The 26,921-nt window shown below is 42.9% G+C and overlaps 1 protein-coding gene across 1 annotated transcript in view; it reads right to left on the bottom strand.

The window, feature by feature from the left end:
* The window catches only part of LOC139203745 (transmembrane protein 132D), a 239,635-nt gene that overhangs the window by 47,752 nt on the left and 164,962 nt on the right, over positions 1–26,921 (bottom strand). The window lies entirely within an intron of this gene.

Below are 26,921 nucleotides of genomic sequence, written 5' to 3'. Positions count from 1 at the left end.
TAATATAATGTCAAAGTGCATGACAAAGAAGACAAGACCAAGCACGGTGAAAGATGCAGGAGTGACAAGGATTAAAAAAGTAACAGAGACCAGGGGATAAAAGAGAGAGAGAGAGAAAAAAGACGTGATTATTAACCTCACAATTGATGTAATCAGCATGATTACATTTGATTAGATATTTCTGACAAAAATAGCACAAACTAGCAAACACACACACACACACACACCTCAGAGTGCTGTGTGCCAGCGTCAATCTTGATTATTTGGCATTGACTTTTGAAGGGGGCATTTATTACCGCCAACACACACACGAGCCTGATTGCAGGGTATTTCACTGGGCCCACTGTTTCTGGATGGGAAGTGTGTTTATATGTTGCTGCTATTTGATTCCAATGAAATTAAGTTGAGAATATAGAGAACATGAAGAAGAAATACAGAATAAACGAAATGGTTTCAGTCTAAACGTTGTAAAGTAATCAGTAAGTTTATGTACAGTAAAAAGTGCAATTGTTCCCTCAAAAATGCTAATTAGAGTAGCAGTAATATACAATACAAATACTCAATTAAAGTACCATTGTCTCAAAATTGAATATAGTCACTTTCCACAATTTTCAACCAGAAAACAGGACAAAGCACTACACAATACTTAACATTCACCCGTACATACTCACACACACACACAACACTGTGATTCTCAACAGGAGCAACTTGAGGTCTCAGACATGGAAACATCTAACCATGATATCACATGTGTGTTGAACTGTACTTAGTAATACACGTAATATACATTTGATATACACAAAATATACATTTACACAGATACACATGCTGCATATTGATAACCTGCATAGACATGCAGGAGCAGGAAGGAGGCTAAAGGCAAACACACATATGCACTAACACTACAACAAGCAAGTACACCTAACAAGATGCACACACTCACACTTAACACACACTCAAGAGTTTAAGTGCATGTGACCAGTGACAAAATGCCTAATGCCCTATTCTTCTCTGCCACACAGTGCTATGTGACCTTTACTTAATGACATCTCTCTCTCTCTCTCTCTCTCTCTCTCTCTCTATCTCTCTGTATATCTGGGTTTTTCCTCTGTCCTTCTTACACTCTGCTCAGTCTCCCCTGAAATCAGGGATAGATACAGTAGATATATATGTAAAACAACAGATGAAAGTCGTACAGGTTGAAGGTGAGAAACAGGTGAGGAGGAGCAGTGGGGGCAAACAGGATTAAAAGCATGGAAAAGATGAAAGAGAGAGTGCAGGAGAGGAAGATGAAGAGCACAAAGAAAGTAGACATGTGGTGAAAAATAACAAATTAACGAGAAGATTCCTCTTCCGCCTTGAGGGGTGGAGAGCAGATGGAGGGATAAAAATCAAAGAGGAAGACGAAAAAGATCATAACAGATACCGTGTGAGTGTTTGTCTTTGTGTTTTGGTGTTAGTATGTAGCCTATGCATTACGTGTATGTTAAAAGTATATGTGTGTGTGTGTGTGTGTGTGTCTATCCCAAGGCTGTCGTCTCTCGGAAGCCATAGTACAGATAACATCATGTTTACATCTCTACTATCTGCACCACAGGCCAAAAAATGTCAGCAACAAGGGGGGGGGGGCATATTTTTAAATTATAATTATTGGATATATGGATTGTATTGCTGTCTCCTACAAAGCCCTTACATCTGATTTTTTTTTTTATTGTTTCACTTGAACTAAGGGGTTAAGTGAACTTCAACTGAAAAAAGTGGACAGTGAGTAGAATTAGAATCAACAGGATAAGACAAAATAAAACAACCATCAGGTAAAAACACTACAGAAGACAGCATTGGTAAAAAGATGTGTCGGATGTGCAGATTTAGTATAACAGTGTCAGATTCAGAGCCCCTAAGAGCTTCAGCCACATGGTTTCAGAGTTTTGGGGCATGATTAACAAAGGCTGCCTCTCTGCACTTTTTAGTTCTGACCTGGGCCCCAATCAAAAGGTATGAATCATAGGATTTAAAGGACCTAACAGGCACATATGTTTTGATCAGGACAGACAGGTGAGACAGGGCAAAGCCATTCATCATTTAACAACCATAAAAAAAAATTAAAAATACCTTTGTGACAGACAGGTAACCAAAGTCATGATTTTAAGATTGGAGTAATATAGTTTTCTCTTTTTGGTTTTCATCGAAGCGTGCCCTGCTGTGTTCTGTACGAGATGTAACTGATTAATAGCTTTCTTAGAAGCACCAGACAGAAGAGCGTTACAAAATAGTCCAGCCTGCTGGAGATAAAAGCACGTATTAACTTTTCTGTGATTGCCTGGGAAAGAAATGGTTTGACTCTGGCAATATTCTTCAAATGATGAAATTACAAATAAGTCACGTTTCTCATGCGACATTCAAAATTCAGGTCAGAATCCATGATGGTTGGTGTTTGGTACTAATAAATTTAGGTGGTCTGTTTTTCTCTCTCAGCTTTTGCTCCAAAGACTAGGATCTCAGTTTTATCTTGGTTTAGACTTTCTGAGTTATCCACAGTCTTCTCTCTGAGATGCATGCAATCAAGGCATTGATAAAACTGCAATTATTTGAGCTCACAGAGTTATACAGCTGGGTATCGTCTGTGTAGTTATGGAAATCGATGTCATTTTTTTAACATATACAGACTGAAAATACCTGGGCCTAAGATAGAACCTTGCGAGACACCACATGTCAGGTCTATTTCATTTGAGGTGTGATCTCCATCTCCATAGAATTATTGTCCAGTTAAATAGCGCCTGAACCATAGAAGAACTGTACCAGAGCGAGACCAACAGGGTGTTCCAGTCTGTCCAAAAGAATATTATGATCTATAGTATTGAGTGCAGGACTGGGATCTAACAGGACAAGAACAGAGTTTTATTCTCATAAGTTCTTATTCTGAGGTCACTCACAACTTTGACAAGAGCTGTAAATGCACTCTGCTTTGTTGTCGCAGAGAAAGTCGTTCTGCTTTATAAAAAAAACATTTTGTTTTCTAAAATCTTCCTCAGAAAAGGCAGGTTGGAGATTGGTCTATAATAAAAGATAAGACAAGAATCTATCTCTGTCTTTTTTTGTAGAGTGGTTTAACTAAAGCAGTCTTATAAGCTGTAGCAAATGCATCAGCGAGCAGCGAGTGATTAATCATTGCTAAAACTTCCTCTGCAAAACAGTTAGAATAACAGTTTTACTTTGGGTGTCGGTGAGCAGAGTTTTACTTGATCTAGATCAAGGGTCTACAGCCAGAGAGGTGTTATACAGTGTATTGTACTGTATCAGGTTTAAAATACATTGGTAATTTATTTAGGGTCAGAGCATGTCAGCTGACCTGGGTTCACCATGAGTCTGGTGGCTTTGGTGAACAAGCATCTCTAATAAAGATTGAAATGTAATTAAGTTATATTCATGTTTGATCATGATTTAACAAACTCCCTGAAGACAAAGAGAGTAATTATTGGTAATTATTACATGTCTTTGTTGAATGCGCGATTCTTGTTTGTCAATTACAGCAGTCCACGGTCTATTATTTCTATGTTGCAGACCACTGCTATTCATAACAGACTGTTGTTATGGACACAGTTTTACTAAAAGAAGCAATTAATATGTAATGTGCAATTATTATGCAAATAATCAATATTTTATGTCAAATTATTGATTTCCTTAGTACAAAGCTGTGTGATAAGTGGGATAATGTACGGCGAACAGCGGTCATGATTGCAAAACAAACCCATTCAGGATGCTCTCACTTATATCTTACTTATATCAGTATTAGTATGAAATTCTTAAAACCTGCTTTATCAGCTAGTACTTTATTCAACAAGTCGACTGTTGTTGCAAGTGCCATATTAACCTTCATGGTAAAAATAACATTATTTTTTTTTACTAGTGAATAGAAAGATGAATCACAGACAGCAGAGAAAAGAAAGAATCAGAAGAGAGAGACAGAGAAGGAAGTTGTGAAAAAAGACAAAGCAGAACAAAATTAGAAAAATAGAGTAAGTAAAAAAAAAAAAATACAGCAGAGAAGAGAAGAGGAATATTAGAGTGAGAGCAAAGGAGACAGAGAGAGAAAAGGAAAGAATTTCATGCCTGTCCAAGGGAATTATTAAGTGGCTCGTCAACAACTGGCTCCCTACTGCCTTCAAAAGCTGCTCCACACTGCACTGAGATAAGCTCAGAGGAGGTGCATGTGTGCGAATGTGTGTGTGTGGGGAGGTTTTATGTGCCAAGTATTTCTGTGTATGAATGAATGTGTTTTTCTGTGAGTTCATGTAGGTTCCTGCATACACCTGTGCCTGTGTGAGTGTCTGTGTGCCGTGTGTGTGCATGAGTGAATCAGAGACAGTTGTGGGGATAAAGAAGCAGATGCAGAGAGACTAAATGTGTATGTGTGTGTGTGTGTGTGTGTGTGTGTGTGTGTGTGTGTGTGTGTGTCTGCGAGCACATGTGCATCTGGTAGGCACTGACAAACATGTTTTGTGCGCAAGTTGCAGAGAGGAATGAAGTCTAGGAAACAGCCTCTGTCTTCAGTGAAGCTTATACTTGCATGGATGTGTGTGTGAGTGCCCTGTAAGGTGTGTGTAAAGTGGAGCAACTAGAGCGAGACCACCCATCACAGGAACACACACACAGACACACACACACTCACGCACTGTGACATGCACACATGCCCACACAGTGTTGTAAAAGAGTTGACACAGTGAAAAAACTGGAGCTTTCTGCTCCTCTGTACAAATTCAATTCCAACTGTGACTTACAATAAGAGTATGTAAGCAGTTCTCCTTCTGTCTCTACCTCCTTCTCTGTCTGTCTATCACTCTTTCCCTCTGTCTCTCACTCTATCTTGTACACACACGCGCACACACTCTCTCACACACACACACACACACACACACACACACACACTCACACACACACACACAGAGGAATCCCATCCAGCCAAAATGGAAGTACTGCCATCTAATCTATGACTGTGTTTCCAGTAAATGCACAGAGCCATTAACGCGCACGCACGCACACACACACACACACACACACACACACACACACACACACACACACACAAATACATCTACCCTATCTCCTTTTTTGTTCATTCCTTAAATTGTCAAGATTCTCATTTGGGGGAAATTGCTTGGAACATATACGACTCTGAATCTCCCTTTGCTCTTATTGTGACCTTTTCACCACAGACTGATAATGCAAACGCTGTGGCCTTGAGCATAAAAATTTGTTTAGAAAGACTTTCAACAAAATGACATGATGCATGGTAGGTAGGGAACACACAGTAATTAATTAATCAGTCTCCATCCCCCTAGCTATATTCCATGCCTGGCATTGACGTGTTAACGCACACACACACACACACACACACACACACACACACACACACACACACACACACACACACACACACCAACACAAACATAGACACATACCACGTGTGGCAAACACCACAAACCATCGAATGATCTAAAGTACACATTTAAGCTACTTTATTTATTGACATATTAACCAATTAACAAACACCCTCCAGTGACAAACAGGCAATTTGCTCAAGGCCTTGCCTTACCCTTGTGTCATTCTGTGATGTAATCAGTATTTGCAAATAGCCGTGAACACATACATGAGTGCAATGTGAGAGAAAGGAGAAAAGAGAAGGTCATGGATAAGGGATATGAGAGGAAGAGAGGAAGTTTTATCCTTACAAATAACTTCCCCTTATGTCTTGACACAAGCAGAGCTATACAAAAAGGCCACAGGTTAAGCAACAGTGTAATTAGATGGCTTATTGAGTGTTTCACCAGGGGCAAAGCAGTGAAATACTAAATGGTGTATTCATTTGAGTTTATGTACAGTATATGAAAGGGTCTGGCAGAATGATGAAGATAATTAGTGCTGCTCTCTATGTAAAACATAAAGAATTCTCAAGAATGTGGCCAGCATTTTGTTTTCTTCTCATTACATTGGTTATCTTTGGATGCCTTCTTTAGGATCTTCACCTAACTTTACTGCTTTGGCAAGTTTGTCATTTCCATGCTTCTCATTGCTGCTCCTCCCCACTTGTTTCTTACCCTTGATCTGAAATCATTCTTCTGTTATGCATCTAAGTGAGAAGATTGTAAAAGGGAATTAAAAAAAGACAGAATTAAAACAGAAAGAAGGCTTTAATGTGTATGTGTGAGAGAGAGACAGAAAGATAATGTAACATGGATTGTCATCTGGTCTAAGAGGCCACAGCAGAAGGTTTGGAAAAGAAATTACTGTACAGGTCATGCATGCATGTATGTTGTTTATTGCATTATATACGGCATTAATAGAGCAATAAAGTCAGTGTAGGTGTGCATGTGTGCAAATCAGATGTTCAGCACGTTACTGCTCCAGTTCCATTTTCACGGCTGGGTTAACACATTAATTGAGGTTGTTTCATGTCGGGTTATCTTGCTGCATTGACATAAACTTGGTTAATGTGCTTTATAAATGAGCTTTTTCAATCTGGCAACACATGCAAATTGCATATCTGAAGATCGGAAACCAATAATAAACCACAGCAGAAGAGTTAACTAATATAAAATGTTGAAAAATTTAAAACGATTGAACTGACGCTGCTAAAAGAAGCAAAAACAGCTACATTTGAATAAGTAAAATGAACGTGCAAGTATACATTTAGACAATGCATTTAGAGCTCTTTAGTGTAGAAGCATATATGTTGTATGTTATGTTGTAGTACAACACATAAATTAATACAGCAAACTGTCTGGCCCTTGACTTGATTTTAATGTTTTTCTATTTTGTTTTTTCTGTCAAGCTATGTCTCTCTGTCTCACTCTGTTGTCACATCTATCCAACGTACATCTGTACGCGTGCAAAGTGTTTTCTCTGTGTGTGCTTGCTCACATGTGCATGTGTGTGTGTGTGTGTGTGTGTGTCAGGGCTCAGCTGTGAAAGGAAAATTAGTTGAAGGCACTTAGCAGCAATTTACTGCAGACCCATTAAACACATCAAATGTATCACACTTTCTGTGTGTGTGTGTGTGTGTGTGTGTGTGTGTGTGTGTGTGTGTGTGTGCGCGCGCATGCGTGTGTGCATGTGTCCGTATGTGCGTGTGTGTGCTCGTTTGCATGTGCCTTTATATGTTGTATGGCTCTAGAAGGTATTTCTGATTTAACTGCCTTAATGCACTTAATGTACCTTAATGTAACGCTGACTCTAAGAAGTCCATGTACCCACATACACACACTGAGGACATTTGAGCAGGGATACCTCCTACACAACTGTTCCAAATGAACATATTTTATGAAAACTGAAATGTAATTAGAATAAAAACTGCGGTGTCGTCGACTGGGACGAAGTCAACTAATAAACCCTCCATTCTCACAGAGGAATCATTCAAAAAATTTGGGATTTGTATTTAATCTTATAATCTAATTGTTTCTGTTACAGCCTAAACACAACATACAAAAATGGAAACAAATGTCATCTGCCAAAATGTTGATGAAAGTGATCATATCATATCATATATGGTAAAGTTATGGTTAGGGTAAGGCAACTAACACTACTTAAAAGTTTGGGACAGATCGTCTTTGTGATCATTAAATAATACTGACTGTAGAGGAAGACTGGCTGCAGTGTTTTGTCCCCAATGTTAAAGTCACTGTTGCTGACCAACAACAGTTTTTCATTTCAATTCTTTTTTTTTTTTTTTTTTTGGAGAGGACTGTAATTATTTGATCAGCTGCAAAAGGTTGCTTGTCTGAAAAAATGGGTCAATTGATGCATTTGAACAAACATTAATTTGTCATTAATAGCCTCTGGAAATAGCCATATTCCACGAAGAAACCTTTGAAGCGTTGCATTGCAACTGCTTTAGAGCAAAACAGTCAAAGCCAGAAAACATTACTCTGTGATCTTCATCATCATTATCATCTCTCCTAACTGTAGCGTTCCTGGTATAAAAAGACAGCAGGACATTAAGCTTTCCCACAAGCCAAAGGCGAGTGATTTAGAGAATTGAAGTTTAGAGGAGAAAAATGTAGCTGTTTTGCTACTGCTGAATTTAAAAATGTTCATTTTAAAAAAAATTCCTCGTTTAAAGTTGTGACTTATGTTGTGACATACTATAATGCCTACTAAGAATTATTTCATTTTACACATGTTGGTTTTGTTCCTTTCCTAATACACCTCGCTGTCTCTTTTTGTCTTGGAGAGAAGTCCAGGAAATAGCTTGTTTTTGCCTTTGGTCTTGTTGAAGTAAATGAACCTTGACTTCAGCAGATATTGTGATTCAGCAGAACGGCTGCCCACTGCCACAAAAGTCAATACTGTTTACTAGAATAATTAGAGAGTGGCTTTCTAAAGTGCAAACTGTTGTATCATCAATATCACATCAATTCCTTCCTGCATATCTGTACATGTGGTTGTGTTTGAATGTCCAGTTGTTGAAGTGTGCATTAAGTGTCTGTTGCAGCACATTTTATACAACACCCTCTAAAAAAGTATGAATGGTATGAATGTGCAACACCAAGCACAAACTGTTGCCATGGTAGCTATGATAAACACAACATTTGTTGTTTTTAGTATTGCAATCAAACAATGAAAAGTGTGTCTTTTTCTGAAACACATTTTCATTGTTTGCATCTTGTATGACTATTCAATTGTGAAAAAGGATTCCCTGCATAAATAGATAGTCAGAGAGGGCCTGGGAATTTTGGCACGGGATTTTATTTTCTCCTAGACTACAAACAAGACATTGTCATGCTCACAGGGTGGCATTGGTGTTTTGATTGGTTGCCAACAATATATAAAGCTAGTCTGAGCATAGACGTTTTTAGCCTGTTTGAATGTTGCCGGCATATTAGACCTCAACCAGTTCCAATAAGTTTTTATATTCACGGGTTCTTGATCTACACAGAGTTGATTTTTCTTTCTCCACAGAGATCATAAACCTCTTGAATATAATATTGACTCACTGAAATCAGTTGAGAAATGTAAAGGTTATAGTGCGTTTTGTCGAGATGAGCCACAATTCCCTCATTTACTTTTATGTGCTTACAGACCAGTCTTACCCAATACAATGGTGATGTTGACGAACGATCTGAGGGAACACCAAGGGAGGTGATACAGACAACTTTTCATTTGGACGGAGGTGGACAGTGATCGACGACAACAACCCAATCCTTAAATATTTTAGTTTAATTTCTGTCTGTGCCTGTTTGTTAAGCTAAATGCACTGAAACCAATGTGAGCTCAGTGCACAGTTGATGACACAGAGGAGTTCACTGGGGTTCCGGTAATGCCTGCATCGTTTTCTTGTTGATTTGCCATTGAAGGCACTGGGGTTACATTGTAGTGTGTTGGTAGCTGGCACAGCCATAAGGCACAGTGCTAATTAAATCCTGAAGTAACCTAAAAACAAATAATTTTATCAGTACCTGTGCTGTGACAACACTCGCAGGCAGAACATTCTCACTCAATTACTGCTTTATCTCTGATTAAAGAACTGAAAGAGCAAGATGTTTCGTCTGGTTTGTTTTTTCATCGCTGTAACTTCTGCACTGTCTCCCTCTTCTTATTCTTCAGTCTCAACGGACGCCCACAGACACAGCCTGAGACGCTCTCCGTTTGGTCCCTGTGATGTTTTAGGTTTTCTTTGGTTCTGCTGTCTCTCATCTCACAATCAATTTGATTCCACCTTCTGGTAATCAGCTGACCTGATCACCTGCCTGTTGTACCTCAATCTCAATCAACCCCAGTAAAGATCAGTTCTAAATTGCTCTACCAGAACGCCTGTACCCATTACCTGTTCACCCTTTGCTTCCCTGAAAACTGTTATCCTGTAGGACATGTCCTGCTGCATACTGGCTCTGCTCATTTTCCTGCTTCAAACCCACCCTGCCTGTTGCAAACTGTAGCATTTAGGATCAGTAAGGAGTGTTTTAACCTACCTGGCCAGCCATTTGAAGCCTAGGTCTACACCTCGTCTATCAAAACTGTGCTACTCTTTGATGTTGTGGTAGAAATCAAAAATGAGGGAAAAATCTGCTTTAGTCTCAACAAAATGCATCTGCAAACCACTGCTACTAGAAATGTCTGTCATCCTGCAATTGAAAACAACAAATATCCGGTTTCTTGCTGACTATGTTCTGCTGCAGTGTGAACAAAGCATGTTAACAAGAGCTAAAGTTGCAAAATAAAACAAAAATACACTGAAGTGAGTGAGGGAAAGGTTGAAGAAAGGAAGAGATAGGTGGTGAAAAGAAGAAGAATGTGATTTGAATACTGAAAAAAAAGTGAGCTAAAAGAAAGAGAGATGATGGAGTCAAGTTAGAAAAAAAAAACCCCACTACAAATATTGAAGAAGAGACGGTAGAAAGAGGTGGAATGACTGAGTTAAAGGGCAGTGTGAAAACAGGAGAAAAGAGGAATCAAGAGGTCTAAACGCTGAAGAGGAGGAGGAAGAGGAGAAAAGGGAGGAGAGGCAGGAGGGAGGGAGACAGATGAGGGAGGTGACAGCTGGGCGAGCTGCCTAGACAAGATAGAGGTTTTGGGCCGTGTGTCTGTGCGTGTGTGTGTGTGTGTGCGTGCGCGTGCGCGTGTGCGTGTGCGTGTGTGATATGTCAGGGATAAATGGCTATTATCACTATGACAATGTTAATTACAGCCAGACTATTAGGCCTGAGGAGTGCCGGCTCATTTATTTGGCTGCAATACAGTTGTGTGTGGGTGTGTGAATGTTTGAGTGTGTGCCCGTGCCATTTTTTATACTTGTGAGTTCATAAGTATGTGTATGTGTTTGTGTGGTGTGTGTGTGTGTGTGTGTGTGGTGTGTGTGAGATAGCATCAAATCTATTTGTTAGATAGAGTAATTACTTCAGGCTTTGGCCAAACGCTGAAATGTTTCTTGTGATCTATAAGAATTCAGACTAATCATTACCAACTGAGTGCCAGCCAAATTTTCTCCCTTTCATTGGGAGTTATTTAAAGAATTTTACAACCCATGTTTCCTCCCACTGGAATCAAAAGAGTATTAGTGCAACGGTGCAATTGCTTTTTCCCCCCCAGATTACCTTGGGAAAATTATTCATTGGACTCATCACATGTTCACACCTTAGTGTAAGATGTAAAGGCTAACAAATAGTGTATCATTTATGGCCTCAAAAAAAGAGGCCTATTAAATTCAGAGAAAAATCTCTCCATTTGCATTTGTATGTCACTTTATTTATAGTGTTGCATGAATGTATCTTGATTTGTCAACATGTCACATTCATAATCACAATCACTGATCCACTAATAAAATCCAACAGTGAGGTTGCACAAAAAAACCTTGTGAATCCTTGTATACATATTTAAACAAACCTTTATGTAAAACTGAATTTTGTGTTAAAGTTGCGACGTTAGTGAGTGCATTCATGTCCACACTGTCTTTACAGCTGAATCTGACAACAGCTGATGTCTTTAATTTAATGATGTTATCTAATTGATAAGTACATCTGATGCTATATTTAAGTTGATATAGTTCATCAAGGTATCTACTTTTGCTAGAGTGAAAAAGATTCTTAAAAACAAACAAGGAATAGGACTAGTCCAAAATTTTTAAGTTTATTTTCTTGCCAAGAGTGAGATAAGAAGATCAATCCTGCTCTTATATCGCTGCATTTTGGAATGGAGCTGGAGCCAGAAAGTGATTATCTTAGCTTACTACGAAGATTAGAAGTAAGGGGAACAGCTACTGTAACCTGGCTCTGTCCAAACTGAAAATATTCAGCCTCTAAAGTTTGCCAATCAACATGTTTCAATGTGTTTGTTTATTCAGTGCAGAAACTGAAAAGCGGTTTCCCGAGCAACTCTGACTCTGCAGAGACATTACTGGAATTTATGTAACTGGAGTTTAAATGGACACAACTGTCATTTAATTATGCATTAATGTATGTGTTTGTTCAACTAATCGTGAAAGTTTTACAGGGAGCTGCAAAAATTTTATTTGTGAAAATTCATCAGCTTGGCATTTATTGAAAAAATACAAAATAAACACCATTAGAGCAACAAATAAAGTAAGTATGGAAGTTTGGCTGACTTTTAAAAGCCTGTGACTGTGAGAATAGTCTTCTAGTGAGTTGTTGGGCTGTTTTCACTGTGCAAATATAAAGAAGCTTATTTATTTTCCATATTATTATCTTTGTGTCTTGTGTAAACACGTAGTCCACTCCCACACAACATTTCACTCCCATTGCCAGCACTCAAAAACTTTGGTTGATCTGTCAGTGTTTATTGGGTATAGTTGCATGAACTAGACACAGCATAATATGTGTAGGAGTATAGGACTAATGAGAGCTGAGAGCAGGCATGGATGGGAGGACGTTTTTGAAGGTGCTGCTCATCCTTGCGTGACTAATTCATGTACACAGTGTGTGATGAAACGCGTCCAAATGATAACTTCAAACATCCAGCTGGTGGGTGGACAACAGTGAGACTTTGACTATATCAGGTACCTCCCAAGTGTGAATGTGTGTAGTTGTGTGAACTTGAGGAAGGATATTGATCAAAAGGAGCATTTATGCCTGGGTAACCTTGCTCATAGATCTAGTTGCTGTATACATGATGATACAATTCGGATAACAGCCGTTGCTCTCCAGCTCTGTGGCCTGCACCTACACCTCCGTCACCTACGTTGTTAGATCGGGAGTTGGCGCTTAGGAGGATCAGTTTATAACATAAAAATTTTTTTTTTTTTTTCATGGTGCCATACCTTTTATGATACAAGATATCAGACTGTTTACATTTATATTTAAGAAAATATGAAAAGATCTGATTCCTCTCTGTGATTAAGTCTTTGTGCCATAATAGTTATCCAGTAACAGAGAGTCTAACCCCTATTCTAATTGTAGGCTGAGCTGGGTATTAATATCAGTTGCATATACTAGACATCGATGAGACAGGCGAAAGATTTTCACTGGGTCGAGAGAGAGAGAGAGAGAGAGAGAGAATCAAGTGTATCCTAAACTTCTTCACTTCTGCAGCCAATATCTCACTGTCCCTCACTGTCCCCCCCAACCTGTCTGTCACAAGACTAATTGCAGCTGTTAACGAGATGCTAACGAGCCTATAGGGGTATCTGGGAGTCAATCACCACGTAGCTGGAGCAATTAGCACATGCCTAACCTACTTCCTCCCTGTCCCACTGCCAGCACACAGAATAAAGGTTGAATCTATGGACAAACGGTCCCACGCACGCAGCACTTGTGTTCAAATCAAAAACACACCTATACGCATGCAGGTTCTAATGCGACCAAAAGGACAAGTCTTCTCGGGAACAGCGAATAGATTTGCCAGTGGTAATTATGCACACAGATAATTAGAGCAGGTAATTAGCCAGAGAGAGTGGTGTAGCTTTAAGCCTTTCCTGAAACACCAATTATCACGAAAAATATGGGTGGAATAACATTGATTGTTTGTGATCGCCCACAGTGTGTTCATGTAGGCCCATTTATATGTATAGTTGTATATTTATGAGAGAGTATTTGTTAGGCTATTGGCTATAAAAATTGTGTTGTTTTGACAAAACTGCCTTTAAGTAATGAAACCAACATTTGGCACATAGCATTCTATTATTTTATTTTATATTAACATGATTAAATTTAACCTATGAGATAACTGCAAGCAGAACTTTGTAATAAAAGTATTTAATTAATTTCAAAGGTATTTCAAAAGTGTCACACAACTTGCTCATATCTAATTTTTAATTGCTTATGTTTCCGTCTCTTTAAGTATGCGCTGATAAAACTATATTGAAATAAACAGACTGTGTGTTTCAGAATGGCTCGGACATTTTAATCAACATTACATTACATCATAGCTAGAACTGGATCCCTATTCCTAGAAGCATTGTTGCTACATGCTGTTGTGTGGTGACTTAAAAATTAATGAATTAAAAACTATTATCTTTTATTATTTTGTGTTATTGAGATTCTGTAACTCTAATCCATGCATATATTGCGTATTAAAAAATGAATTTGTACTACTGTAGCACTTAGGCCAAGTCGAAACGGATAAGAGCGCCAGCTAAATGTCTGAAATATAAAATGTAAATGTAAAAAGCAACTGACATTTAGCTTTCCTCTTCACAAATTTATGAAACGCAAAAATTCAGTGAGAGATTGGGGGAGAGGGAGAGAAGGGACAGAAGTGGATGGATGGAGTCAGGGAGGGAAAGGGGGAAGACCGAGGGAGAGAAAGAAAGAGAAATTAAATGGAGGGAGGGAGGGGGCTGGAAAAGGAGAGAGTAATTTTGAGAAGTCAAATTGTGAGGGGGAGAGACGGAGAGATAGAACAGGAGGGAGGAGGGATGAAGACACTTGGTAGATATGAAAGCTAACAGCCCATCCACACACACACACACACATACATGCATGCGCGCGCACATGCACGCACACACACACACACACACACACACACACACACACACACACACACACACACACACACCACTCTTGCAAAGATCCCAGGGAGAATTGTACTTTCAATTTCCAGACCCCTAATTGCATTAGAACTGCCCTGCTCTCGTCTCCTCTCTCTCCATTTCTCTTTCCTTATGTCTCTCACTCGTTTCTCCCTTCCTCTGTGCTGCCCAGGACTTCCAAGGGACTATTACATGGTGCTCTGCACCTCCGCTGTGTCCTCCTCTTTCTCTCCATCTTCCTCTCTCTATAGCACTCTTGCTCTCCCTCCCGCTTCTACCATTTTAGCTTGTCTAATTCCCTCCCCCTCATGCTCCCTCTTTCTCTGCCCCCTCTTTATGTCTCCATCCCTTCTCTCCCTTTGTCTCCACTTTTCACTTTTATCAATTAGTCAGACCCCTCTCTCCCTTTTCTGTCTCTTCTCTCTCATGCCTATGTTTATCAATTCAAACGTCTTCCCTCTCATCCCTCTCTTCTTACCCTCTTTTCCCGCCCCCTCAGCCTGCCTGTTTCAAACCACTCACATTTTTCTCTCTCCTTTTTCTCACTCCCTCTGCCACCTCATCAGTGAGCGTGTTGATTTCTCCCCTGCTTCTCATACTTGTACTTAGCTAAGTAGGCTAATTACATATGAGGGAGAGTTTCAGCGTGCTAGCTGTATAGACTGAAATTTTCTGAATACCTCATCTGGGTTTTGTCTCTCAATGAACCTACCTTCTTGCTTTCATAAATTTGTGCAGCAGTGGTTGACCTAAATCTAAATAATTAGGGTTTGTAGTAAAAACTTGGATTTTTAACTCACCCTGGTGGCAGGACTCTCCTTTCCTCTTTAGATTACTGCTGATGTACACTTGAGCACAGCACTCAGTCTCCAATTGCCCTAGTACAGCTGCTTTAGTGGCCCATGAGGACGCTGTGGTTGGACTAAGCAGCTCCCGAGTGGGATTAAATATGACTGAGCATGAAGGAGGCCTTTCTCAGTTTCTGATTTGGTTCACGAAAAACAGTCAAATCAGCGAATCTTGTCAGAAAATGAAAGCTTTCTGTCTCCCTCCACTTCTCAGTTTTCCTCGGTTTATGTCTCCTGGTGCTCTTAAAGGAGTTCTCTCGTTCTTATGTTGCAGACCCACATTTCAGTGGTTTTCTTAATTTCAACCACAAACCACAGCAGGTGATTCTGCTTTTTAGCTTTTCAGTTTTGTTTGGTTGCATTGAAAACCAGCAATCAACACTCCCATAATTACTCATCACTCAACAACACTACTTAATGAGGCAATATCATTTAGAGTGAAAAATGATAACAATTGACATTCTTTAGTTTAATCATGTGACCTGGAAAATAAACAGAAGTAGTTCCCTGACAACATAAAAGTCGTTTTGATGCAGGGATTTATCACACCAGAAAGGATACAGAAATGGTGTTTAAGTTGCTTCCACCGTTGTTGGTGAGCTTAGGGTAAAGGACTGTATGGTGATTTATATATGCTCTATTCGCCCCCGGGGCATCGGTCAGGATACAGTACACAGAGAGGATGGGTTGGATTGATGATTTATATTGAGGTCAGGCACAGGCGATTACAGGCCACAACAACAGGCAGGTTGATGTGTGTGTGTAAATGTATTGCTCTTCTTTACATATGCAAATATATTGTTCTTCATTTGTGTGGTTCTGTAAATGAATAAACAAACAATGAGTGCAATGCACATGCACGTGCCCCATCAACATGCTAACATAGCATCGGGCTACATCGCGCAACATAATGGCGGCGCCCATAGACACACATATCTTACAGATAACAACGTTACAGGTATAATGTCATGACTGACAACAAACACAACTTGAGCCTGTCTGTTAATGAACTACTGATATGACACTTACTTTTATCAATTAACGCACACTGGCGCTTCAACTCACACGCCAACATCAACACGGACCGGACTACATGAAAACGAAACTTAACTCGCATAACGGGAGCTTACGCCGCTCCCAAACTACATCTCCCAGAATGCCCCGGTCTTAAAGGAACATACAACTTAAGACGCACATTACAGAAAGTATAACGGTGCGTTAAACTCCAGAGCCTTTCTAACAGCCGCCCCGAATGTATGAAATACATTCACTCCATAGAAAGGCAGCACGGTCCTTTGGCGTCTCACTGCCGGGTGGCGTGGATGTCTGTGCTGTCGTCTTCGTTGCCGGTTGGAACCGCCGGCAGGACTACCAGCCTTGCCACTGGTCTGGTGTAGTCACGATCGCCGACTCTCACATCCGCAGACCGGACATGACCATCAGCGCTGAGATGGATCTTAATGACATGACCTATTGGCCACTGAGCCCGAGGCAACTGAGGGTCCACTATCATCACGACGGATCCCTCTACAAGATCGGCTGGTGTAGAGTGCCACTTCTGGCGAGTCTGTAGACTGGGCAGGTAGTTCCGCAGGAAACAGGACCAGAAATGATCAGCCAAAATCTGAGAATGCCTCCAGAGACGGCGGTTCAAAAGCTCGGTCTCTGGATACACAATCTGGGGTAGGGATCCATCTGGCCGCCCCATCAACAATACATTGGGTGTCACCGGATCTAGGTCAGCGATGTTAGATGAGACGTACCCCAATGGCTTGGAATTAAGTATCCCTTCCACTTCCATCAGCACAGTCCGTAGCACTTCTTCTGGGACTGGCTGAGCTCCCACTGTAGTGTATAGGGCCTTCTTCACAGAACGGATCTCCCGTTCCCAGGCTCCTCCAAAGTGGGGTGATGCAGGCGGATTGAAGTGGAAGCCGATCTTCCGTTGAGCAAGTTGCTGTTGCAGTTCTGGGGACAGTGCAGCAAACGCCTCTCTAAGCTCCCTTTCTCCTGCCCGGAAATTTGTTCCCTGATCAGAGTAAAGCTCAGCTGGGGTCCCTCTGCGGGCGATAAATCGCCTTAGAGCCATCAAGAAGGAATCAGCATCGATGGTGTTCAGGAGATCTAAGTGGACCCCTCTACTGGTAAGGCACTTAAATATGATCCCCCACCTCTTCTCCGTACGCCTTCCCACTTTAACTTGAAATGGCCCGAAACAGTCCATCCCTGTAGAGAAGAAAGCCGGCTTAAAGAGACGCAAGCGGGCAGGTGGCAGGTCTGCCATTTTAGGTACAGAGGGTCTGGCCTTCCATCTACGACAATCAACGCACGTGTGTTGGTAACGACGTACTGCTTCGCGTCCCCGTAAGATCCAGTACGAACGCCGAATCTCAGCAAACACCCTTTCTGGTCCTGGATGGTGCAGGCGACTGTCAAAATCTTGGATTAGTAGCTTGGTAGATGGGTGACCAGGATCTAAGACAATAGGATGTACTGCGGTCTCCTCAAGGTCTACAGCACGACGGAGTCTGCCCCCTACTCGGATGAGCCCGTTCTCTTCATCCATCTCAGGTGACAGGGTGAGCAATCTGCTGCTGGATGAGACAGGTTTGCCGGCTTTCAGAAGCCGTAGCTCATCTGGAAAGCTTTCGTGTTGGATTCGTTGGAGTATGAGAATCTCTGCCTCGCGGTAATCTTCTGCTGTACAGGTGCCGGTCTGCTCTGCCGCCCCATGCAGCTCCTGTACTGTAGCTTCTAACAGCTCCTTCCAGGTAACATACTGCTTCACCTCTGTTCCTATCGTGCTGAGGGTGGTAGAGGTGACACCACAGAATGTAGACTTCCGAAACTCAGAGGTGTCCTCAGCGGGCTCGCTGTTGGGCTTGACAGGCCATCCCTCTGGAGGCTGAAGAAGGAACGGAGGCCCTTGACTCCACCTGTTAGGCTTCACGAGGTCTGACAGGGTCTTGCCCCTGGTGATGTCATCGGCAGGGTTCCTAGCTGAATCCACGTAGCGCCAGGCCTGTGGGCTAGTCAGTTCCTGTATCTCTGCCACTCTGGTCCCGACGAAGATCTTGAACCGGCAGGACTCCGACTGTAGCCATGTAAGCACTGTTGTGGAGTCTGTCCACATGATGATCTGGTCAACCTTCAGCGTAAGCTCTTTCTCCAGGAGCTTGGCCAGTTGAGCTCCGGTGACCGCTCCACACAGCTCAAGTCGGGGTATGGAGAGGAGCCGCTTTGGCGCAACTCTGGACCTGGCAAGGAGGAAGGACAAGTGGACTTGGCCTTGACTGTCTTCTGTTCTCAAGTACGCCACAGAACCATAGGCTTGTTCAGACGCATCAGTGAACACGTGGACTTCACGGGTGACACTGGCCTGGTCCACTGCAACCGGCACATACGCTCGTGGCAGTGTGACTTGAGGCAGAAACTGTAGTTCTTCCATCCAGTCGTTCCAGGCTTGTAGAAGGTCTTGGGGGAGTAGAGGATCATCCCAGTCTCTCTGTTTCTCCCAGAGGCGTCGGACCAGCATTTTGGCTCGAGTGGTGTAGGGTACGATGAACCCCAAGGGGTCGTACTGGCTGGCTAGGACCCTATAGATGTTCCGCATTGTGGGGACCCCGTACTCTATAGGTCGATGCTTGTAGCCTATTGTGTCGGTTTGACAGTGCCAGCTGAGTCCTAGGGTGGATTCAGGGGAGTCAGCTTTGTCTTGAGCGAGCCAGAGCTCAAGACTGTCAGATCTGGCCTCCTTTGGTAGGTGTTCCACAACTCCGGGAACGTTGCTGGCCCACTGACGAAGTTCGAAACCACCGGATGCTAGGAGTCCTCTTAGTTTGTCTACCAGCTGTCTGGCATCCTCCGGCGTCGGCAGACTCTGCAGGAGGTTATCTACGTAGAAGCACCTCTTGACAGAGAACATCACGTTGTCCCCTTGCTGACTATGGTCTGCAACATGGCGCTGCAGGGCATACGTGGCGCAGCAGGGACTGCAGGTGGTGCCGAATGGTAGAACCTGCCACTCGAACACTGCTGGAGGGTCATCCCTGGTCAAGTCGCGCCACACGAACCGTAGGAGGGAACGGTCTTCGGGGAGGAGCCGGACTTGATGGAACATCGCCTTTATGTCTGCGCTTAGGGCAACAGGGTGTTCCCGGAAGCGTAGGAGCACTCCCAGGAGTGAAGCTCCCAGAGTGGGTCCAGGCAGCAGTGATTCGTTCAGGTTCTGACCTCTGTACTGGTAGGAGCAATTGAATACAATCCTGTTTTTGTTGTTATGGCTCACCATGTGGTGAGGGATGTACCACTCTTCGCCCCCTTGATTGACGTCTTCAGTGCTTAACTTAGTGACGGAGTCTGCATCCACTAACTTCTGGATCTCCGTGCTGTAGGCTTTGGCCCGCTCTGGATCTTTAGCTAGCCGCCGTTCTGTGCTCCGCAGACTAGGCATGGTAGCTTCTTTGGGGGCCTGAAGACGAGGCATGTCTCCTTTGCGTAGGAGAGGCGTGGCATAGCGCAGGACTCCTGATACCTCCACTCGGATGGTCCTTTCTTCCAGCAGTCCTACCGCTGCCTGGTCTTGCTTCGACCTAGTTACCATCTTCTCACTCCTGTATGGGAGAGTGTCAAGCTGCCACAGCTTTTCGACATGCTTAAAAAGTTCTGAAGCTTGTGGAGAGACTGAAGTCACCAGGCACTGCTGAGGTCGTAGGGGGTGCCGTAAGAACCTCGCAGGGCCCTGAAGGGTCCAGCCCAATCTGGTCCGAACAGCGGCAGGCCCATCTGGAGGACCCAGTCTGGCTGGCTCTATGGCGGTGATCAGGTGTGGATGATCTGAGCCAATGAGCACCAGAGGTCTGACGTTCTGAAAGGATTTGATGGGTAAGCCGACTAGGTGGGAGTACCTCTTCTGTAGACGGTCCACTGGATAGGACTGATCGGCCAGACCAAGACGCGTTGAAGTGTAGGCCCTTGAGACCAGGAAGCTAGTCTTCGGTTGATCAGCAGGTGAGATATAAAAGGATACGGTAGATCCACGAAGAGTCTGAACATCCTGCCGTATTGTCCTTAAATGCAGGTCTTCAGGTGTGCCTTGGAGACCAAGCTCCTTTGCGCCTGCTGCCAAGAGCATTGTCCTCTCTGACCCGTCGTCCAGGATGGCGTAGGTTGTTATGGTGCGATTGCCGTAACGAAGGAGCACCCTGACGACCTTGAGCAGAACCCTAGTGGCCTCTGGTGGCCTGTTGACGTAAAGGATCTCGTTGGTCGAGCTCACCAAGCAACTCTCCTCCTTTGTTGTTGGTCTAGCTGATCTGTCGTTAACTTCGTGCAGAACCAGTAGATGTTTACCTTGGCACAGACTGCAGGGTTTCTTTAAGTCACACTGAGCGGCTTGGTGGGGCCTTGCGCAGCGCCAGCACCTCTTGTTTGCCTTTATCCACTCGGTGAGTTGCTCTCTCGACAGCTTTGTAACCTTTGTACACTGGCTGAGGAAGTGTTCCTCATTCTCACAGTAGGGGCAGTAGGGCTTGGCTCTCCCCTTCAACCCCTTGAAGCCTCCGGTAGTGGTGTTCTCTTTAGCACCGTGGAGGACAGAAACGGACCTTCGTCCCTGATGACTCTCTGACCGGAAAGCTGGCTTCTCTTTCGGCCCTCGGGATGACGTTTGCCCGTCGAAGTCCTGGCACCAGGATTCATACTGTAGCCACTGAGCGAGATCTATCAGGCTGGGGACGGTCCCTGGCTCTCTGAGGGTACATCGACGGAAGTCTGCTCTTTGTTCTGGAGGTAGTTTGCTTAGCAGTCTTACTACGTGGGATCCACAGCGAAGTTCTGCATCCCCTTCAGTGCCTAAGGTCTTCAGGAGCCCAACCAGTGACTGCACGTGGAGGGCGAACCGCTCGAAGGCTGCAGTGTCACCACGGCGAATATCGGGTGAGTCTAGGACACTGGCTATTTTCTTGAGGGCTATTTGGTGTGGTTGACCGAATTTCTCGTTGAGGGCTGACATGGTGTCACGGTAGGGCATGGGGGAGTTGAGGTAGGTATCTGCTATCAACCTTGCTTCCTCGAGCTTTAGGTGGTCTACCAGGATCTGGTACTTGAACAGCTCAGTCCCCTCAACCGGCAAGAGGTTCTCCAGGGCTATCTTCAATCTTGCCCACTCGCAGGGGTCCCTGTGGCTGAAGTTGGGTAATGTTGGGCGTGGCCCCCTGTAAGTCTGTTCAGATGCAGTTGGTGGGTCACGGGTCCACTGGTTCTGTCCCTGCATCGATGCAACTTGCTGTGCGTAGCCTGGGGGTTTTGCCGGTGGAGGCGGCTGATATGCTGCTGTATAGGATGGCACTCGTGGAGGTAGAGGTTGTGAGTATTCATTCTGATGGGGATTTGGAGGAAGCTGAGGACCATAAGCTGTATAGTAGCATGTTGGCCTAAGGGGTGGATGCTGGGCCATAGGCTGGTACTGGTGCGGAGGCTGCCATGGTGAAGCCGAGACGTAGGGCATCGCCATCTGTGTTAGAGGCTGTGCAGTAGGCGTGAAAGGGGTTGGAGCTGGCTGAGGTGCGTAGCGTCCTCCGTAGGATGGATACCGCTCTCGGCTGTAGTCATCTGGCTCCCTGCTCGGCGACAGAGATTCATGACCTAGCGGGTGGTGACTGCTCTGCCTCATTTGCGATGGTTTGCTGCGACTAGCTGCTCTGGTTTGGTTCTTTATGAGCTGTAGCTCCTGCATCAGCTGATCCAATCTATCTATTGTCCGTTGATCTGTCTGCTCCTCATAGTCCCCGATGTCCACGCTTGGTGGGGGTTCTGGCCAGTCCTCTCCATCCTCCCTGGAGACGGGCGCTTCGTCGATGTGGTTGCTGGAATTCGGTGGAGCATATTGAAGGCTGGTTATTGTGTCTGCTAGCCTTTTCAGTTCAGCCTGAACACCACGAAGTCCCTCCACTTCGGCATGCATGTCGTGCTGTGGCTGTCGTAGCATGGTGCTCTCTCGCTTTATTGCCCTGAGGTCCTCTCTTAGAGAGCCTTCCTGGGTTACGTGAGGCAGCGAAGGTGGTCCTCGCATCCTCTCTCTGGGGTCCTGCTCTGGATACTGTAGGTGGGCTAGCTGGGGTTTCGGACTGTACATCTGCCGCTCTCGGTAGTACAGGTCCGCCTCATCTCGAGCAGCATCCCTCCTTCGGTGGTCCATATGTGGAACGTGAGAGGAGTTGAGGGCGGTCATCTTGGCTGCACCCTCCTCTGCTGACCACTCTTCCTCATGCCTGTGCCTGCCAAGGTTAACCTCATAGTCATCTAAGTAGGTTGGTGGGCGTGTCTGACGCTTAGGCCTTGCTCCGCGATGGTCTTCAAACTCCATGTTGTCCTGGGGTAAATAGAGCATCCGGCTCGAAGGACCACAATGTTGGTGAGCTTAGGGTAAAGGACTGTATGGTGATTTATATATGCTTTATTCGCCCCCGGGGCATCGGTCAGGATACAGTACACAGAGAGGATGGGTTGGATTGATGATTTATATTGAGGTCAGGCACAGGCGATTACAGGCCACAACAACAGGCAGGTTGATGTGTGTGTGTAAATGTATTGCTCTTCTTTACATATGCAAATATATTGTTCTTCATTTGTGTGGTTCTGTAAATGAATAAACAAACAATGAGTGCAATGCACATGCACGTGCCCCATCAACATGCTAACATAGCATCGGGCTACATCGCGCAACATAATGGCGGCGCCCATAGACACACATATCTTACAGATAACAACGTTACAGGTATAATGTCATGACTGACAACAAACACAACTTGAGCCTGTCTGTTAATGAACTACTGATATGACACTTACTTTTATCAATTAACGCACACTGGCGCTTCAACTCACACGCCAACATCAACACGGACCGGACTACATGAAAACGAAACTTAACTCGCATAACGGGAGCTTACGCCGCTCCCAAACTACATCTCCCAGAATGCCCCGGTCTTAAAGGAACATACAACTTAAGACGCACATTACAGAAAGTATAACGGTGCGTTAAACTCCAGAGCCTTTCTAACAACCGTCAACATATTCTTCACTGCAAAGTCGGTGTTGTTCAGACATTATTGTTATGATCACAAAGCATGGAGATCTTTTGCAACACTAGATATACAGTAAGTGACAATAAGCGACATGGGGTTTGCTTGAAGCAGACGGACATTTGCATTTTATATGCTAAAATGTAAAGTGTGTCTTCCTGTCAGTGCCCAGAGGAGATGCGCCCTTATCTTGCTTGTGTCTCTGACTTTTCATGCATCTACTGCCTCCTTTACATTTAGTAAGAAAGTAAGAGTGGTGTCCTCCTCGATCCTTATAGATTTTGTGACTCACTAACTTCTAACTTACCTTTTTCTAACTTTAAACATCTCTCCCTCTCTCTTAACCCTCCCCCATCCTTTTTGCCTATTCTTTTTGACTGATTGGAGCGAGCTAGAGTCGCTTGGTATGGAAATGAATCTGGGGTCCAGGACATGCAAGCTCCCAGTGACCCAAATACATACACACTCACACATATACATAGGATATGTCATATGTGTTGATTAATTGGGTGGTTGAAGGCTGGTAACAAGCAAATATTGCAACTGAAGAGAAGCACTTGGCATTACTGCACCGCTAAGACGCCTGCACATGCATCCATACACACACAGCCTGTTCAGATGTGAAACTCACAGGCATCTTCAAGCTACAAAGATGTGTTCTAGTCACTTTTATTAGTCCCAATTATTTACATTGCTAAACCTTGGAGAAGGGTGAATTTTTTGTGGAGAAAGAGGAATTGGAAGAAAGAAGAAATAAATTGAAGAAAAGGGATAGGACAAAGGCGGAGGACAATGGAGAAGAGGAAAAAACAGGTGGATGAAACTCGTTAAAGAGCTGATCAGTAACGGAAAGAGAGAAGAGAGAAACAGGGAGAAGGAAAGGAGAGTTATGGAAGCTATTAAATTCTATCAAGAAAGACTGGCTTTTTTGCTTACTTCTTGTCTTGTCTATACAAAAAGAGAGATGAATGTATACGAATAGGAGCAGACATTAGGATTATTGCAAAAATCAAACGGGACATGTAGGATGTCAAGAAGCTGTCTCTCTTTTTATCCCTCCTTCTTTGTCAATCAAAACCTCAATCAGAGAATGTCTATCACGTTTAGCAGAAATATTCCTGCTAACATGTGACACATGAATTTTAATTTAACGTATTAAAATCATACTGAAGTTAAAGAGAAGGTAGAAAATATTTTCCAGTCTCAGTCTCTCTCTCTCCACAACTCTGAGTGGTTGTGAAACAGCCTCACTTCGGGCAGAGGTGTGTAGTGTCACTATAAGGAATGAAAAACAAGATTATTACGGATCCAATTTATCAGCCGCTAAACCTCCAAGAGCAAGAAAAGTATTGCAGGTCCATTTATGACCTCCCTTTTCATTCCTGGCTCAAGTGTCGGGTTGCATTTTTTTCTCTTATGATTTCTTATTAGTTATGGCACAGCTATTGACTTCCTGTAAACTAATTGAAATTACAGATTATTGATGGAACCAGAAAAGTGCATCACTACAAGAAACACTATCTGACGTGGGAACAAACTTTGATATTACTGTTGTTAACACCGGGTGCCATACAGTCAAGATGGCAGCAAACAGAAACAGGGATTTATTCATGCCATATCGTACAAAACTTTAGTGAATCATAACATATTGGGTAAGGAATTAATCTGCAGAAGTTCCAGCTAAACACAAGATCAAACTTTCTATGGATGTCAGATTTTAAGGAAGGACAAAGGCCAAAATATTGCCTACCACACACATGGTAAGGCTTGTTTTTAGCTTTGCAGATTGCTGGAAATGTCCTTTGCTATGTGATGCTGAACTGAAGCAGTTGTTAAAGACTTGCGGCCTCTACCAGATTTTCATTGTTTTTTTTTTTTTTAAGCTATTTTTCGTTAACAATTCCCTAATTTTTCACTTACTTTAGAGCCTTTTTATAGGGTCACCCCATGATACCTTTTTTTTTCGTTTTATGAGACGTGGTATAGGGGAAAATAAAATAAGAGTACTTCAATTTGCCTTGTATTGTTGTATTTTTCTTTTGATGAGAAGTATTTTTTTATTGGGTATATTATGTCGGGTAAAATAAACCTGACGTTAGTGATGGTGTTACTAACTGTCAGGTTAGTGTTCTAGGGTTAAGAGGACTGACGTGTCAATAGTGAATGATGGTATAAAACAGTCAGTAAAAAAAGTTTTTCAAAAATTGTGAATCACAGCAACAAGGAGAGGTTGTTGAGTATACAGTTCCAGTAGTATGAAAGATTATCTGAGGACAGGTAGGTATGCACACAGCCACTAACACATACAAACATTCAAACGCAAATGATTGCCTTCCGGTAATTTGCAGCATGTTGATGAAATGGTGGACCAAAGTAGTTGCAGTTTTTGGTTTGACTCACTTTACAGAAACTCAAATTAGCCAACATGAACGTCTCTCTCAAAAAACACAATATCAGGTTTGTTTGGCCTCATTCTCTGCATCTTTCAAAATAATACATATAATATATAATATAAAATAAAGGTCACAACCTAAATATGCCTGATGTAGCTGCAGTGGTGGATATTTGAGGTTTGTGGCCATGTATTTATGTGATGCCTGATGACCAAACAAGTGCAATTTATTTTTGAAATGTCTAATTCTCTCTCTAACACTCTACAAGCCTCCATTAAGCTATGTAACTTGAACAAATACTATAATCGTTCAGCACAAGCAACTGCCAAACTGTGCTTTGCTTTATCCTGTGTAGCATCATGCGGACATAAACTGTGTCTTTTTTCAGATTAGAATCGGGAATAGAATCGGAAACTAAAAGTCAGACTGTCCAATAGGAATATAGTTAGGGTGGGACAAAACAAATACATTTAGAACCAGCAGTGGAATTTTCAGAGCTGTTTAATGTGTGAGGCAAATGGTCGATTAACTGCATCTGGAAACTATGAATGTGATTGAATTTTGTGTACTGTCGAATTTAACTGTCGAAATTTTAGCTGGAGCCTAGTATTGAATCAAGCTTCGCCAAGTTTAAAGCCTATATCCTTCCTCACATATGGTTCAGACTCAAACTTCAGAGGACAGTCCATGTTTAATAAAAGTATATGCTGCTGTGGTTTGCCATTCAGAAATATGACTGCAAGGCTAGTCCATGTTCTGTGCTCCACCCTACTGTTCTCTTTAGGCAATAAATCAAATATCCCAACTTTGCTTCAATTCAGCAAAGCATCTGTGACTTAAGTAATAGATGATTTGTTTGAGGAGGAAGTGACAGGACTGACACAGGACATGTAGAACAGTGCAATAACTCTTGTAAATGTGAATGACATAGCTAATATTGTTGTGCTTCTTTCTTGCAATTTTCTTTTGACTATGCACCAGATGGGAAGATAATTAGAGAAGGTGTCACAGAATCGATTAATGCTAGCAGCTTAATCGTGCTATTGACTTCAAATGAGAGGAAGCAAAGACTATGCACATGCAGCAGACAATAAATAACATAAGTTGTAATGAAATTTTCTTT

The sequence above is a fragment of the Pempheris klunzingeri genome, chromosome 7, assembly GCF_042242105.1.
Source record: "Pempheris klunzingeri isolate RE-2024b chromosome 7, fPemKlu1.hap1, whole genome shotgun sequence".
NCBI classification, from domain to species: Eukaryota; Metazoa; Chordata; class Actinopteri; order Acropomatiformes; family Pempheridae; genus Pempheris; species Pempheris klunzingeri.
The sequence above is the reverse complement of the archived record's forward strand: the minus strand, read 5'-3'. Positions and strand labels throughout refer to the sequence as shown.